Here is a 16,367-nt window from a genome sequence, read left to right as displayed (position 1 = left end):
TGTATGTTGCACTTCTATTTCATTGTTGGTCTATCTCAATAGAGAGCATATAAAATAACCAGTTTATATTTGCTATAGGATTCTACATTTACAGTTAGAAAGGACCTTGAAGGATTTCTGGCTCAACTCTTTCACTTTGAAGCTGAGGAAACTGAGGCCCAGAGAAAATAGGTGACTTGACCATAGGTATATAGGTATTAAGTATCAGAGCTGAAAAAATGTAGTCAGGTCCCATATATAGCTCCAAGTTCAGTACTATCTCCATTGTGCCATGCTGCTTTAGGTGATTTATCTACAGCACACAGCTAACACGAGACAGCCCACCCCATAAAAGCCTTTGGGGTGGTAGGCACTATATCACCAAAGGTTAGGCAAAAAGTCCTTGGGTATGCTCAAGGTTTATCTTCAGATATTTCTTCCAGATGAAGATGGGTTTGTGTTTTAAGGAAGGACTCCCTTGTGGCAAGGCACTGTTCATAGTAGCTGATTTTTTCCTATACCATATCTGTAAATGCCAACTTGATATCATTTTGCATGCTTTGTTTCCATCTGTCCCATTCAGCTTTCAGAGCATTATTATCACATTCTACCCTATCTTCTAGTTTTCTAATCTTTTCTGTAAGCAACTCCTTTTCAGCCTTTTTTGTAAGTCAAAGCTTCAACTCTGGAACCTAGCTTTGCTTGAATTTAATCTCTTCTTTTCATAACTCCCATAAATATTTCACTATAAAGAACATTCATGTACAACTGGAAGCAGTGTTTCTGAAAGGTCAGATATTCCTCTTTCAGTGGCCTTACAACACTTACCAGTGTAGCTGGCCAAACCTTTCAAGGAGTTGACCAGATCCTCTTCTGATATACCACCAGGTGTAGATTGGTCTATATTCCTTCATTTCCTCAAAAGACTCCTTTTCTTCCTTGTAAATTCTCTGAGATATTTCGTCTATCAAGCTTATCTCCTGGTTAAATGTCCCAGCATAATTATTCATTTCAGCTAGGCAGTTTTTTAGTTCCTCTCACTAAGTAAGCTACAGCTATGACTGTCTGCCCCATCCTGCTAAGCAATCCAAGAACTTGTTTCTTGTGAGAAGAGAGTTCCCAGGCTTGTGCAGTAGGAAAAACTTAGAAGTCTTCATTGAAAGTAAAGTTTGGTGATCAGCAATTCTATTTAAAAATTTATGCAGTGCCTTTCTTCAAGCCTCAATGAAGACATCATTAAACCATTCCACCATGCCTTTCTTTATGAATTTTTCTGGCAAAGAAGGAATAATGAGGATGGGATGTATTTCTTCAAGTTTTCCCTTTAACCAAAAGAAATCTTGATAATTTCCTTGAACTTCAAATTCACTAGAATCAAATTCATCCCTTAGTTGTAACTCTGTAGGTGATGAAAGTTTCAACTGTAGTAATGTGACTTTGGGGATCATCAAGTGTAATGAAAAGGTCCTTCAAGTCTGATTCATTTTCAAACTTGTATTGGTTTATCACGGATAAAGGAGATGTCAGCATCAAAAGCCTAAAACAGTTCATGTCCATCAGGGAAACATCTTTGCTGAAGATCTTCATGGTATCCTTGTCCTCACCTAGTTCCAGCACCTTAAGTTGCAGCAGGACTGCAGTCTCACAGACACCACAAAGGCTATCCCCAGTGCTTCTGCCTACCCCACCACTGCTCTGCCTGGGAGAACCAGGGAGAAGGGCTGTAGTGCCCAGCTCTCACCATCCATCCCATCTGTGTGTATGGTAACATTTATTTTATGATATGTAATAATTGGCCTTTTTTCATAAGTCTTTTCTTCTCCATTGATCTTGACACTCCCCAAGAGTAAGAAATTCATCTGCTTATGGTCATTAATGATGAAATAGAATAATATAGTTATGACAAAGAACTGGTCTTAGTAAAAGAGAACTGGGGCCTGGATAAATCATTTAATCTCTGTGTGCTAGTAGCTAACACTAGTAGATAGATTATATATCTGCATTGGTGGAAAAAATGCCCTCGCATCATCTAACAACAAAATCAAAGGTCTACACAATAATAACAAAAAATGGCAACAAGATATGACACAATTTGCAATATTAGAATGTCAACAATACCAGAAATAATAATGGTGCTTTACATTTTACAGTGATTTCCTTCATTACTCTCTCAAAGCAGACTTTTGATAAATGTTAACTGACCCAAAGGCTACTTTGCCCTGGAGTAAATTCTACAGAAATAAATTGGTAAATCAAAGTGAAGCCCATCCTGCTGCTTAGAGTTCAATTACACAGCTGCTAATCAGGCAGCTGCTCCAAAAGTGTAAACAGGGCCACCAAGAAACAGCCATGTCTGCATAACCCCATCTGTCTGTTTTTAACAAGATAAGCAAAGTCAGCTAACTCTCAGGATGTCACAACCTTATGAGCCATCTGAGGCTAGTTTCCTAAAAGGAGATGCTGAAAGGCCCATCCAATGAGCAATTTCTTGATATGCATATAAAATACTATGGAACTCTGAAAGAACTAAATGTATTTGGCTTCTCATGGAGAATGCCAATTGCTTGATGGTTCTGGTTTTTTTTTAAGTAATACAGTTATAAAGGTGACCCTCTGATCTCTGGAATTTCACTACCTGAAAGGTAAGATGGTACAAATTTGCACTATTCTTCAAGTCTAGGGTAATATCAAAAGAGGTTTTAAAAAAGGATCTGTGTGTATAAGAACATTTTTAGCAGCTCTTTTTGTGGTAGTCCCCAAACTAGAAACTAAGGGGGTCCCTACCTTTTGAAGAATGATTGAAGAAATGGTGGTTTGTGAATAAAATGAAATATTATAGTAATATATAATGATGAAATTGATAGTTCCATAGGAAATTAGGGAAACCTTTATGAATTGATGGAGAGTGAAGAGAGTAGAACCAGGAAAACAATTTATACCATAAACAACATCATGAGCAAAAGAACATTGAAAGACATTAGAACTCTGAATAATGCAACAATAAACAAGTCAGGAGGACTGGATATGAAACATAGAGCCCGTTATACTTAAAACACAGAATGAAAAATTTATTTTTGGACAAGACCTGTGGATAATTTGTTTGGATGAATTATGCATGTATGTCATAAGGGCTTTCTTTTTCTTTTTTTATTATTTGGAGAAGAGCAGTGGGAAGGAGACATGATAAATGTTTGTAGAAATAAATATCAATAAAGGAAATAAAACAAAATAGACTTTTTAAAAATGCTTAGGATAAACCTGTCGGTACTAAACAGGTCTTTATGAGTGAAATACAAAATGCCTTGTATACTTAAATGATTTGGTGTTCAAAGTTATTTCAGACTAAATGGTGAAGCGTCCTCCCAGAAGCAACCCATACTAATAACAACAAAAAGTATTTCTTTTTAGTCTTTTACTTACATTTCCTTCCCAGGAAATCTATATGTAAAGCTTGAAATCTCCCCTCCCCAAAATTCACATGGCAATATTTAAAATGTAAACTTAACAAGCCAGTCATTTATGTACAGTATGGGATCTGGGGTCCTTTAAATGGAAAATTGTAACTAACAGATAAAATATAAGAAGGTGTTCTGTTTTTGTTTTGTTTTTTTGCAAAAGACTTCAATTGTTAATTTTTTAAAGGTAGATGGTCCTTTTCAAGCACTGATATTTAAAATGCATGTGAAGCAGCAAACAGATCATACATCTAATTTTTAAAGGTTTATCTTAATGAGGCCTTGTATAATATTAGCTAGCATTATATTATGCTTTTGTTTTATATAAATTACCTTATTTGAGCCTCACAACAACCCTGTGACAGAAGTGTAGTTATTGTCTCAATTTAACAGATGAGAAAACTAAGTCTTAGAGAAGCTGAATGACTTGACTAGGGCCACTAGCTAAATGTCTGAAGAAGGGTTTGAACTCAAATCTTCCTGATTCCAACTTTAATATTCTATCCACTGGTAAACCTAGCTACATAGAAGAGAGGGAGTTGTAATGTTCTTATGAAATTTTAATTCCTTTCAAGTCCAAATAGTTAAGTTCAATGATTAATTGTCAGGATTGTCAATCTTATTACCAATTTCAGACTCTCTTCAGATGCACTTGGCTTAAGGTTGGTTCTGTATGTGTAAAGATATGAGGAAGTGGAGAATTTTGTCAGTGTTATGAGGAAGTATATTAGAAAAACAAAAACAAAAACAAGGTCCTATCTGCTGGGTGGAACTTAGGACTTAGGAACTGACTGCAGAACAGGTGCTTTAAATTATTTGAACCCAAATCTACTGAGGGCAGTCAGGGAGGTTGTTCCGTCATAGACTCCTTTCCCAGAAAAAATAATCTTCATTATTATATGTATATTAATAAACTTCTTTACATGTTTTTATCCCCTCTACTACACTATAAACTCTTTGATGGCAGGAAATATTCCTCTTTGTGTCTCCCCTCATACCTAGGACAGTGCCTTTCATGCTGTACTAAGTGCTTAATAAATATCGGCTAAATTGCATTAAACATATTCTAAAAGAATATTTAAAAGAAATTAGACATTGATTTAAAGCAAAAAATCAAAGACAAAGACATTGTGAGATATTCTGACTATTCTTTTCCTGTGTCTTTGTATCTTCTTGGCATCGTTGGTATTGACCTTAATCTAATATTCTTTACCTCTTCCTATATGAAGCCTCTAGTGATGATTTTTTTTTGCCAGATAGTTGTTTTCAGATGTATTCCCCCACTGCCACTGAGAGAGGCTTCCCTTGTAATAAAGGGAAAGAGCTAAAGAAAACCAACAAGTCACATCTGAGAGTATACAGAGTTTAATAACATTCCATATAATTAGTCTCCTACCTTTCCAAGAAAAGGAGGAAGGTATATTTCCTCATACTTTCTCTAGGGGCAAAGATTATAGATATGTACTGTTTGGCTTCCTTTTAGTTGTGAGATACACACACATATGTATATGCATATATTTGTATGCATGCATATATTTGTGTATGTATATATGTGTGTATATAATATCTAGAAATCATATATGATATATGTAGTGAATAAATTATATGATATGCATATATAGCTACCATATCTGATATGATACATTATACCAAAAATGTATCATATATGTTGTGTGTATCTTTGTATATACAATTGTACATATATATTACACACACTATATACACATGCTATATATGGTGCATATGTGCATTTACATATAAATGTTTTATATCTATATACAGATATATATACACAGGCACCTGGGTGATACAGTGGATAGAGGGCTGGGCCTCAAGCCAGGCAGTCTCATCTTCCTGAGTTCAAATCTGGCCTCAGACACTTATTAGCTGCATGACTCTGGGTCAGTCATTTAACCTTGTTTGCCTTAGTTTCCTTATCTGCAAAATGAACTGGAGAAGGAAATGACAAACCATTCCAATATCTGTGCCAAGAAAACCCCAAATGAAAATACAGTCAGACATGACTAAGATGACTGAACAACAACAAATATACATACACACATATATAACATGCACATACATATATATATTTACATGTATGCATATACACATACATACACACATATATAAGTTTTCCTGGTTCTGCTTGCTTTACTTTAAATCAGTTCACAAAAGTTTGTCCATGTTTCTCTCAATTGCACTGAATTTTAAAAAGTCAAGGATTCACAGAATAGATTAAGTTTTGAAGCCTTTTAATTAGCTAAATTATTGTGCTTGAATAATCAATCTCTAAGTTCTACGGAGATAAAAATTATTTTCAATGGAAATTTTCCCAGTGTTGGCTTTCTACTCGCCTATATAATGGCAATTAATACTGAATGACAAAAGTCTTTCCAGTTCTTATTAGGTATGTGCATTCAATTTGAGGAGTATGAATCTTCTGCTGGTGCCTACAGTACAAGTTATTTTGAACTCAGTGGGAATGGTTTGCTTCTCTTTGTCCCTGTTAAGGCCTGATCCAAGACAACCAGACTGATTTTCTACTTAAAGAAATTTCACTTTGACATAGATATATCCTTAAGGAACATCTACTCTTTTGAAAAATCACCTTGTTTTTGAACATGCGTACTAGAACATACCAACCCTACACTTCATCTTTTACAGAACCAAAATGTCAGTGCACTGAAATATTGTGTGGAAGCAGTTATTCGAAAGACATAGTGCAGTAGGAAAAGATGGAAGAAACAACCACATATGAGAAGCAAAGAACCTGAAGGGATTTTCTGAAGCTTTAAAGTAGAAAATGAAAGGAAACATAAAGACAGTCTTTAGCCCAAGATATTGAATAAAGCAAATAATTTAAGTGGATTCAAATAAGTGTTTACAAGAATTTACTAGTTATATATGCAAAATCACATATAGAATTATTCACTAATATCCTACTCAGATGTCTTATTGAGGTATCTGGGTGATTTTAAATCCTCAAACTCTGTCAGAACACTGTTTGGTTCCAGCAGATACTCCTAAGCTGTAAAGTTTCTAAAGGGTGTGACAACATCATTCCTGTTCTTTGAAAATATCTATATTGCAATTTTGATGCATGATGGATTGATTAGACTGGAGAAACATAGAAACATGGAAACCCATTAGGAGGTTACTCTAACAGTTTAAGGGATATGGTATGCAGAATTTAAATTGAGTTAATAGCTATGTGAGTAGAGAAAAGGAAAGGGATGTGAGAGTTATAGAGGTAAAATTAATAAGACTTGGCAGTTGAAAGATATAGAAACTGAAACACAATTAAAAGGAAGAAGGGGCATGTTTAGTGGTTAAGATAATGAGTTCTGGTTTTGACAAGTTGCATTTGAGATGTCTTTGAGGTGTCCAGGTGGAGATGTCCAGCAGGTAGATGGAGATATGGGACTAAAGCTCAGAAAAAAGATGAGGGCTGGAGTTTTAAATTGGGGAGCCATCTGTAGACAGATGGTAGTTGAAACCAAGGGATCTAATAAGTTCCCTAAGAGAGAGCATGTAGAAAGGAGAGAAGGCAGAGAAGGCAGCCCAAGATAGAGCCATAGGGTACATTGACATGTAAATAATGATTCTACAAATGTGATTTAGCAGCCAAATAGCTTAGAAAATGCATAATGAGCAGCATCTCAAAAATTCAGAGAAGGGAGAGGCTATCCAGAAGAGGGGAGGTAATGCTGTTAAATACTGTAGGGAGGTCAAGAAACATAAGAACTGATTTTTTTAATTGGGTTGAACAAATGGGGCAGTTAGGTGATGCATCAGATAATTCTGGGCCTTGAGTCAAGAATACTCATCCTTCTGAGTTCAAATCTGACCTCAGACACTTACTAGCTATGTTATCCTAGGCAAGTCACTTAACCCTGTTTGCCTCAGTTTCCTCATCTGTAAAATGAGCTGGAGGAGGAAATGGCAAATCACTTCAGTATTTTTGCCAAGAAAACTCCAAATAGGGTCATGGTGAGTTGGACACAACTGAAAAACAACTCAACAACAACAAATTAAGAGATCACAAATAACCCAGATGAGAACAATGTTAAGTGAATTTGGGGGTCAAAGACAGAAATGTCATGGGTGAAGAAGTGAGATGAGGGACAAGAAAATGAGGCAATAAGTGTAGAACAATCGCTAAGAGTTTAGCTGAGAAAAAGGAGAAATTACATAGGAAAACAACTTGAGGGGATGGCAGGGTGGAGCTATGTTTGTGTTTGTATCTATTTGTTTTAAATTAGGAGAGATCTGTATATGTTGGTAGGCAGAATGAAGGGATCCATTATCTGAATGCCTGATAGTTTTTGTCACTGTTAAAGACAGAACAAACACTAAATTCTTGACTTGTGATAATTTCATTCTTCAAATGGTGAAGGAAGTGAAAAGAGAACTGCTGTTCTGGGCTTAGTTCACCCCAATAAAGAGGAAGTTATTGAATAACAAGTAGAAGTAATGGGATTTTCAAGAAGTGACCTCAAATTTCTTGATAGATAATAAAGAGAAGACCAACCACAGTTTGATGCATATGCTATATTTAGGAAGAATTAATTTTTTAAAAAGTTCAGAGAAAGGTTATATAGACAGTTCTGGTCAGCAATTTTATAGGAGAATTTGACTGTAGAAATATGGCAATTATTGATGTTGTAATCACATTTTACTACAATAAGCATAAAAAGGTAGGGGTGGCCAGGTAGTACAGCGAGTAAGAGCACAGGCCCCAGTGTCAGGATGACCTGGGGATTGAATCCGGGCTCAGATACTTAGCACCACACCCAGGTGGCTGTGTAACCTTGAGCAAGTTACTTAACCCCAATTGCTTAAAAAAAAAGAATAAAAAGGGAGAGATTGCCTAAAGAAACCCTTGTGGATATACAGGCATCTCCATCTGAGAGTCAGCCTGAAAAACAGGACCTAAAGATCTGGGTTCAAATTCTGTTTCAGACATTTACTATGTGACCCTGGGCATTTAACCTCTTGAGGCATTCCTTTCCTCATTTATAAAATGTAGTGGTTTTTTTCTAGCTCTAAATCTGTGATTCTGATAACTCTTCAATCACCTTGAACTTTTTAAAAAGAGGTATAAAGTAGCTAAGAGCAAAAGAAGGTTACTGAGAATAAATAATAAAAAGTGTCATACATACCCTCTTAAGAATAATGTCAGGAACAATGCAGCCCTAAGGAGACAACACCATGATGAAATGAGAGCTTTTTGTTTGTTGCTAAAGGAAGACCAAAAATTGGACACAACTTCTAGTCAGGGTATATAGAATGATGAGAGAAGGCAGAACTACATTCTCAGTTACCAATAATGTATAGGGATGGTATTTTAGACTTGGAAAACATAAAACAGAATTGGATAAGGGAATAAAAAACTCAAGATAAGTGAAGAATTGATAAAACAGGATGTTTCTTTTCAGAATGAGTTTGTCATCAGGAATAGAAAAATATCATAAGATAACCAAAATATTTTGTGAAAGTGTTTGCAAAGTCATTCTTAATGGTTTCTGAAAGAGGATAGAGTAAGATTAGAGGTGAGTGAATGTAGCCCAAATTTTCTCAAAGGGGAAAAAGATGAATTCTTCAAGCTCTAGGCTGGTGACTTTGACTTCACTTCCTGGCAAAATTATAGAAGACATTAAGACATAGAAGATTTGAGAGTTCTTAGGATAGATATACTCTGCTTTGTCAATGTCCCTCCCGAAATATAGGAAGTGTTGAACACTTTGAGCCAATATAGGTTCATCAAGAACAAATCATGCTAGACTAAACTAATTTCCTTTTTATTATAGGTTATTAAATCAGAGGTATGTTATAGATTTAGTATGCCTGGGTTTTAACAAGGCATTTGACAATGGTAGCTGTGTCATCAAGATGGAGAGAGATAAGTTAAAAGATGATACAGGTGGGGCGGCTAGGTGGTGCAGTGAATAGAGCTCCAGCCCTAAAGTCAGGAGGACCTGAGTTCAAATCTGGCCTCGGACACTTAACACAAAAACTAGCCATGTGAACTTGGGCAAGTCACTTAACCCCAATTGCCCTACCTTCCCCCCTCCAAAAAGCAAAAACAAAATAACAAAACAAAACAAAGGATGACACAGTTTGAGTGGATTCAAGACTGATTGATTCGTAAGTTATACAGTAGATATGTTGTAGAAAGAATTCTTATTTGTATTTAAGTTGTACTAGATGGCCTCTGGTGGTCCTTCCATCTTGTGAGTCTATGTATTATTTTTCTATAAGGACATGAAGACAAAAGAAGACAGAATACAAAGAAAAATGAACTTCCAGCAATGTTATGACAGTGAATTACATTTAGTGTAAAATTAATTTATGTTTGAAGATAATTTTTAATGCAAAATATTTCCATATTAGAAAGTGAAAAATAGCATGTTTCAGTCTGTAATCAAACCTTATCAGCCCTTTCTCTGTAGGTGAATAGTATGCTTCATCATTAGTTCTTTTGGATTGTATTACTAAAAATAGCAATTTTTAACCGTTCTTCATCGAACAATATTGATGTTACTGTGTACAATGTTCTCCTGGTTCTGTTCACTTTACTATCTATAGTTCATCTAAGGCTTTCCTGGTTTTTCTGAAATCATCTTTGTCATTTCTGATAGCACAATAATATTCCATTACAAATCATATACCACAACTTGTTTAGCCATTCCCCAATTGATGAGCATCTCTTTTATTTCCAATTTTTAGCCACCACAAAAAGAGGTGCTATAAATATTAGAGAAATGTTTTTAATGTTTAATTAGCATACAACTTGATCAATTGTTGAGAACAAGATATAAACTAAGGCACAAGAAAGAGTTTGGGAGAGGAGAAGAAGGACATCTTTCTTTGCCTTTAGCTACTTTGTAATTGCTAAGTAGCCAAATAGAAGGTCATTTATCCTTTATCTCAATGATACAGTCAGCAAGTGCATACTTTAGAGATATTTCCGTGTACCATTTCCTATTTCTCCTCTTTTTGTCCTGAAAGAATTTGTCCCCAAAATATATTAACATAATGTCATCCTGGGATGAACTAAAGGCCCACTCAGTCTATTTCTCTTATCTATGACAGTCACATCAAGGGAACATAATAGGATAATATGGTTACTTTCTGTAATGTCAAATTATAAGGTTAGAGCCATAGTCTAAACAATATTATACATCATTATCAAGAAAATTATCTAAACTCTTCTTTAAGAGAATTATTAACTTAATAAAAGAGGCACTAAAATATTTCTTAAACATATTTTTACTTTTAACATAACTTTTAAGATAACTCCTTAAAATTAAGATTGACCAAATGATAAAATAAGTACAAAAACTCACTGAAGAACCTTACTCCTTAAAAGTAAGAACTGGTGAAGTGGAAGCTAATGACCCCATGCAACATCAAGAAACAATAAAACAAAATCAATGAAATTAAAAAAAAACAGAAGAAAATGTGAAATATAAGAAAAAACTGGTCTTGAAAACAGACTAAGAAAAGATAATGTAAATAATTATCAAACTACCTGAAATCCATAATATAACCAAAAAAAAAAAAGCCTAGACATCATATTTAAAGAAATTAAAAAGGAAACCAGAAAGCAAAGTAGAAAATGAAAAAATCTACTGGTCACCTCCTGAAATATCAAATGAAAATTTCCAGGAATATTATAGCCACAGAATAGGCAGTTTTCAGAGAAATAATTCAAAGATATCAATGGTCATGTGAAAAATACTCTAAATAATGAATAATTAAAGAAATGCATATTAAAACTCCAACATCCCACCTTACACCTATCAAATTGACTAATGTGACAGAAAGGGAAAATGACAAATGTTTGGAAGGGATATAGAAAAACAGGTATGGTGTTGGTGTATGCACACTTGGTGAGGCTATGAACTGATCCAATCATTTTGGAGAATAATTTGAAACTATGCCCAAAGGGCTATAAAACTGTGCATATCCTTTGACCCAGCAATATCACAACTAGTTCTATACCTAAAGAGATCAAAGAAAAAGGAAAAGCACTCATATATACAAAAAAATACTTATAACAGCTCTTTTTGTGGAGGCAAAGAATTAGAAACTAAGGGCATACCCAGCAATTGGGGAATGGCTAAACAAGTTATGGTACATTATTGTGATAAAATACTATTATGCTGTAAGAAATTATGAAGGGGGTGGTTTCAGAAAAAATGGGAAAAATATAAACTGATGCAATCTGAAGTGAGCAAAAGAGAACAATGTCAACAGTAACAGTAATATTGTAATGATAATCAACTGTGAGAGACTTAGAAACTCAAATCAATAAAATGAGCCACATCAGTTCCAAAAGACTCATGATGAAAAATGTTATTCATGTCTAGATAGAGAACTGATGCACTCTGAGTGCAAACTGAAGGATATTTTTCTCTTTCTTTTTCTTTTCTTTTATTCATTTATTTGTTCATTTATTTATTTGCTTGTTTATTTATTTTGGGCCAAGGCTAATGAGGAAATATGCTTTGCACGACTATACCCACACACAAACACAGACACACATACATTTTAAAATGGGTATCATTTATTGCCTTCTCATTTTTTTGGGAAGAGCTGGAGGGAGAGAATATGGAACTGAAAATAAAAATAAAATAGAAGCTTTTAAAAGGCCACCTTTATATGAATGTCCTTCTACTCCTGATCATTTTAGCTGTTCTTCTGTGGACTTCCTGCTATTTCATTACATAAAAACTGCTTATAGTTTTTCTGGTGAATATGCTCTGTGGTTTGTACAAAGGCAAGATTCTGCTTTCTGTTAATAACACCTTTTTCTGTGGTCACTAAGTTAATATCATGCTATTGTATGTGTGTTTACTGTTGCTTGTATGTGCTCAGAGAAATGCCTACAATTATTTTAATCCTTTGGGCAAAGAAAAGGAACAATGTATATGTTTGCTGACAAAAGTTATCCAAAAGATCTTGGCAGGTTAGAACAATGGGTTGAATCTGACAGGATAAAAAGGAATAGGGATAAATATACAGATCTGTGCTGAGTTCCTTGAGGGCAGAAATTATGTTTACTTTTCTTTTCATCGCCAATGCTGCATGGTCTGTGGCACATAGTAGGCACTTAGTCGATGGTTGTTGACTTAATATAGAGTTCAAGACAAGGGAAGTAATAATCCTACTATAGACTCTCTGACTCATCCTACATTTGGAATACTGTGTTTAATTCTTTGTGTTACATTTAAAGAAGGACTTTGACAGGTCACTTACTTTAAGTCAATGAACATTTATTAAATGCCTACCATGTGCCAGGTACTGTACTAAATATTAGAAAGTGGAACTATGTCCCAAAGAAGTTGAAGGGGATGGTGATAGGACGTCAATCCATATCACATGAAGAAAATTGAAAGAAATGGAGAAGTCTCACCTAAAGAAAAGGAACCTTGTATCTATCTTCAAATTATCTGAAGGGCTATCTTTTGGAAGAGGAGTATGGCTTCATTGGATCACAGATTTAGAGATAGAAGGGGCCTCTGAAGTTATCTTTCCCAACTCTTATTTTATAGTTGAAGACACAGAACCACAGAAGTGAAGTGGCTTCTTCAAGATCATAGGACCTTAAAATCAAAGAGTTTAAGCCAAAGGGTATTTTAGAGACCACCCGGTTCAAATGCCTCATTTTACAGCTGAGGAAAGTGAGGTACAGGGTAGTTAAGTGACTTGTTCAAGATCTCAAAGGTAATAAGTGGCAGAGGTGAGATTAGAACCCAGTTCCTCTGACTCTAGCTCAGTTTTGCTTTCTGCTATACCACATTGCCTTTCCTAAAGGTCACATGGGTAGTTAAGTGGCAGAGACAGGATTTGAACCCATGTCCTTTGACCTCCCAATCCTTCCCTCTTCCCACTGCACTACACTTGTATAGCAGAACTAGGAACAACAGGTAGAATTTTCAGAGTGGCAGATTTTATCTCAATACAAATGAAACCACTTCTAATGATTAAACATCTAAAAATGGAGTCGACTAACTTGTGAGGTAATGGTTTCTGTGTTCCTACTAGAGACATTCATGATAACCAAGGGGTGTCATAGAGTGGATTTATTCAGCAATTTATGGGTTGAGCTACAAAGCCTCTAAAATACAATCTAACTCTAAGATTCTGTGGGGTTTGAGTTATGACTTAGAGTTTGTCACTTTCTAAATCAGGTCAAGCCTGGCTTTTTCACCTAAACACACTGCCTTCCTTTTTTCCTAGATGAAGCCCATCTAAAAGGTCAAGGTCACCAACATCATTAACACTGTTAATCTTCCAAGAGTTTATTTCTATAATATCAGTATTTTTTGTTACTCTAGAAGTTGCTTTGTGTTAGCTACAAACTGGGATACTATGTTACATATTCCCCTTAGGATTTGTCATCTGCTGGTCTGTGGGCCTTTCTCCATTTGCAGTAATTCTTGTTTTCTGTCACTAATACATTGCTTAGTCTTTGTCTAAAAAAAGAAATTAAAAAGCCTCCAATCCCATGATGACTTCTCATTGTAACTCAAGTTTGTTCTGTTTTGTTTTTTTTAACAGTTTTTAATGTAAAAACTTTCCCAGGTTTAAAGAAAAAAGTTTAAGTGTGTCAAGGCCACTGGTTTATACTTAACTCACATGCTTTTTGGTCCCCTAAAAGAGTAGGAGTAGTTTAGTGAGGAATAAGTTCCCACCTCCAACCCATGTGACCTTTACCTGAAGCAATAAAAAATCTTAGAGACAGTTTAATCCAACCTCCACATTTTACAGATGTGAAAACTGAGGCCAACAGACATGAAATAGAATGTCCAACATCTCTTAACTAGTTGATGACATCTTAGAACATTGGTCTCCTAACTCCCATCATAGGGTTTGTTTGTTCCCCTCTCCCCCACTGTACCACGTGTTTGCTGATTCTGCTTTATCAATCTTCCCATAGTTTGCCAGATATGGAAGGGCAACTAGCCTGTCCTTAGGGTCCCTATAAATTGGAATGATACTGGCATGCAACTTTCTTTGAGTTGCCTATCTGAGCTTATACATGCGCATTGTAGAAGTTGTGTCCAGGATGAAAGGAGACCTTGGTCCCTCTTGTCTCCAGCAGAGATTGTGAAGAATGAGGCCAAAAATGGATTTTGCTGTGGGGAAGGAATACTTATATTGACAAAGGAAGACTAGCTCCAGAGTCCTGTGGCCTGGGATCAAATGTTACTTATGCTTGCTATCCATGTGACCTTGGGCAAGTTACCTAATCTCTACAGACCTCACTTGTAAAATGAGAGGTTGGATTTGATGGTCTCTAAATTCCTTCTCATTCCAGATCTATGATCCTATGATGCTGGTGGGTGTGTCATTCTAGGACAGAATAAAATAGCAACTAGTGAATGGGTCCAACCCATTTGATATCCAACCTTTTTGCTTGTGAAGAAGCTGTCAGGATGCAGCTGGGGTTGGATGTCTGAGCTTACTATCAATGGTTACATTGCCTACAAGTCCTGAACTTATAACCTGAAGCAGCTACTGGAAGACTCCCATAACCACAATAAGTCTATCACACTAGGAGAGTGGGTCTGGATAGATATGTGGTTTGAAGCTAACAGGTTCAAGTTCTTTTCATGCATGGAAATCAAGTTGACCTATTCATTGGCTTAGGATTTCTTCCTTTATCCTTTTTAACAGATATCCATATTAATCCTTTTCTGATTTTTCAGAAATATTCCAACTCATACATAATCAAATTTCCCTCAGAAACTATATTTACAATTAAAATAACAGACATCCCCTCCCTCAACATACACATGCCATGTTCCTTTATGCAAAGTACACTTACCAAGCATATAGTTCCTCTTGGTGCCAAGCCTATACTTACCCTCTAGCTTGTGATTACATTGTTCTCTTTTCCTATTTTTCTTTACTTAACTGTATACATGTTACTTCCCCACCAAACACTAGTATGAACAATGTCAAACAGACTTCACTGCAGCAGACATATGATGACATTATCCCTCCTTAATTTTATTATGTGATGTATGATTTTTAGATTGCATTCTAGCTTTATACTCCTGTCCAATTAACCTTTTAGTCCACTTAACCACTTAATCTGTCCAGTTAACCACTAACCATCATGCCACTCCCTTCCTCAATATTAACAAAGACTTATGAGAACACATGCAAATTTCTTATCCTGAAATTCAAGGCTTTTGAAATTCATCATTTTTGAAATTCATCGTTAGGACTTGCCTTGCCCATCTAGCTTCATCTCCCTTCAGTCCACAAAACAAATTCTCTAATCCATTCACACTGAACTCCTTTCTGACCTCTGTACCCACCACTTTCATTTCCTTTTTTGCCCATGGTTTTTCCCTCACTGAAATGCACTCCCTTTCCTCATTACTGGTGCAAATTCTACTTACCACTAAGTCTATCTCAAGGCTTGCCTCTTCCATTAAGTCTTTTCCAATTCCTCCAGATCATCCACATTCATCAATAATGGTCTATTCTTCCCAGCCATACTATAAGCTTTCTGAAGGCAAGGACTATATTCTCCCCAGGGGTCTAAGTTTTCTCACTTGTAAAATGAGGGGTTGGATTTGTTGGCCTCTGAAGTTCCTGTAACTCTAAATCTATGATTACATGACCATGGAAGGCTTGTTTTCTACTACCGAATAAAATGTGAACCAATGATTGGGTCCAAACAATTTGACACCCACATTTTCCTCATAAAGAAACTCTGGGAATGGGGCTGGAGTAGGATGTCTGGGCTTTCCAAGAATGGCTATGTTGTTAGTCCTACACTAACAACCTGAAGTAGTTCTTAACCCTCCATAGTTACTAGCATGGGCATGAGAACACAGTAAGTACTCATCAGATGCTTTTGGCCTTGATTCTTTCAGTGCATACATCACCTACTGATGACGTACATAC

The 16,367-nt window shown here is 35.8% G+C and overlaps 1 protein-coding gene and 1 pseudogene across 2 annotated transcripts in view; both read right to left on the bottom strand.

Moving 5' to 3' along the window:
• TRPC6 (transient receptor potential cation channel subfamily C member 6) overlaps positions 1–16,367 on the bottom strand; it is a 172,553-nt gene that overhangs the window by 54,835 nt on the left and 101,351 nt on the right. The gene's annotated exons all lie outside the window — the stretch shown is intronic.
• LOC138154764 (sorting nexin-7-like) lies at positions 393–16,345 on the bottom strand (annotated as a pseudogene).

This window comes from Petaurus breviceps, unplaced genomic scaffold (genome assembly GCF_028583685.1).
Source record: "Petaurus breviceps papuanus isolate PSGF00001 unplaced genomic scaffold, PetGlider_PUasm1.0 91133, whole genome shotgun sequence".
NCBI classification, from domain to species: domain Eukaryota; kingdom Metazoa; phylum Chordata; class Mammalia; order Diprotodontia; family Petauridae; genus Petaurus; species Petaurus breviceps.
This window is presented reverse-complemented; position numbering and strand designations above follow the sequence as displayed.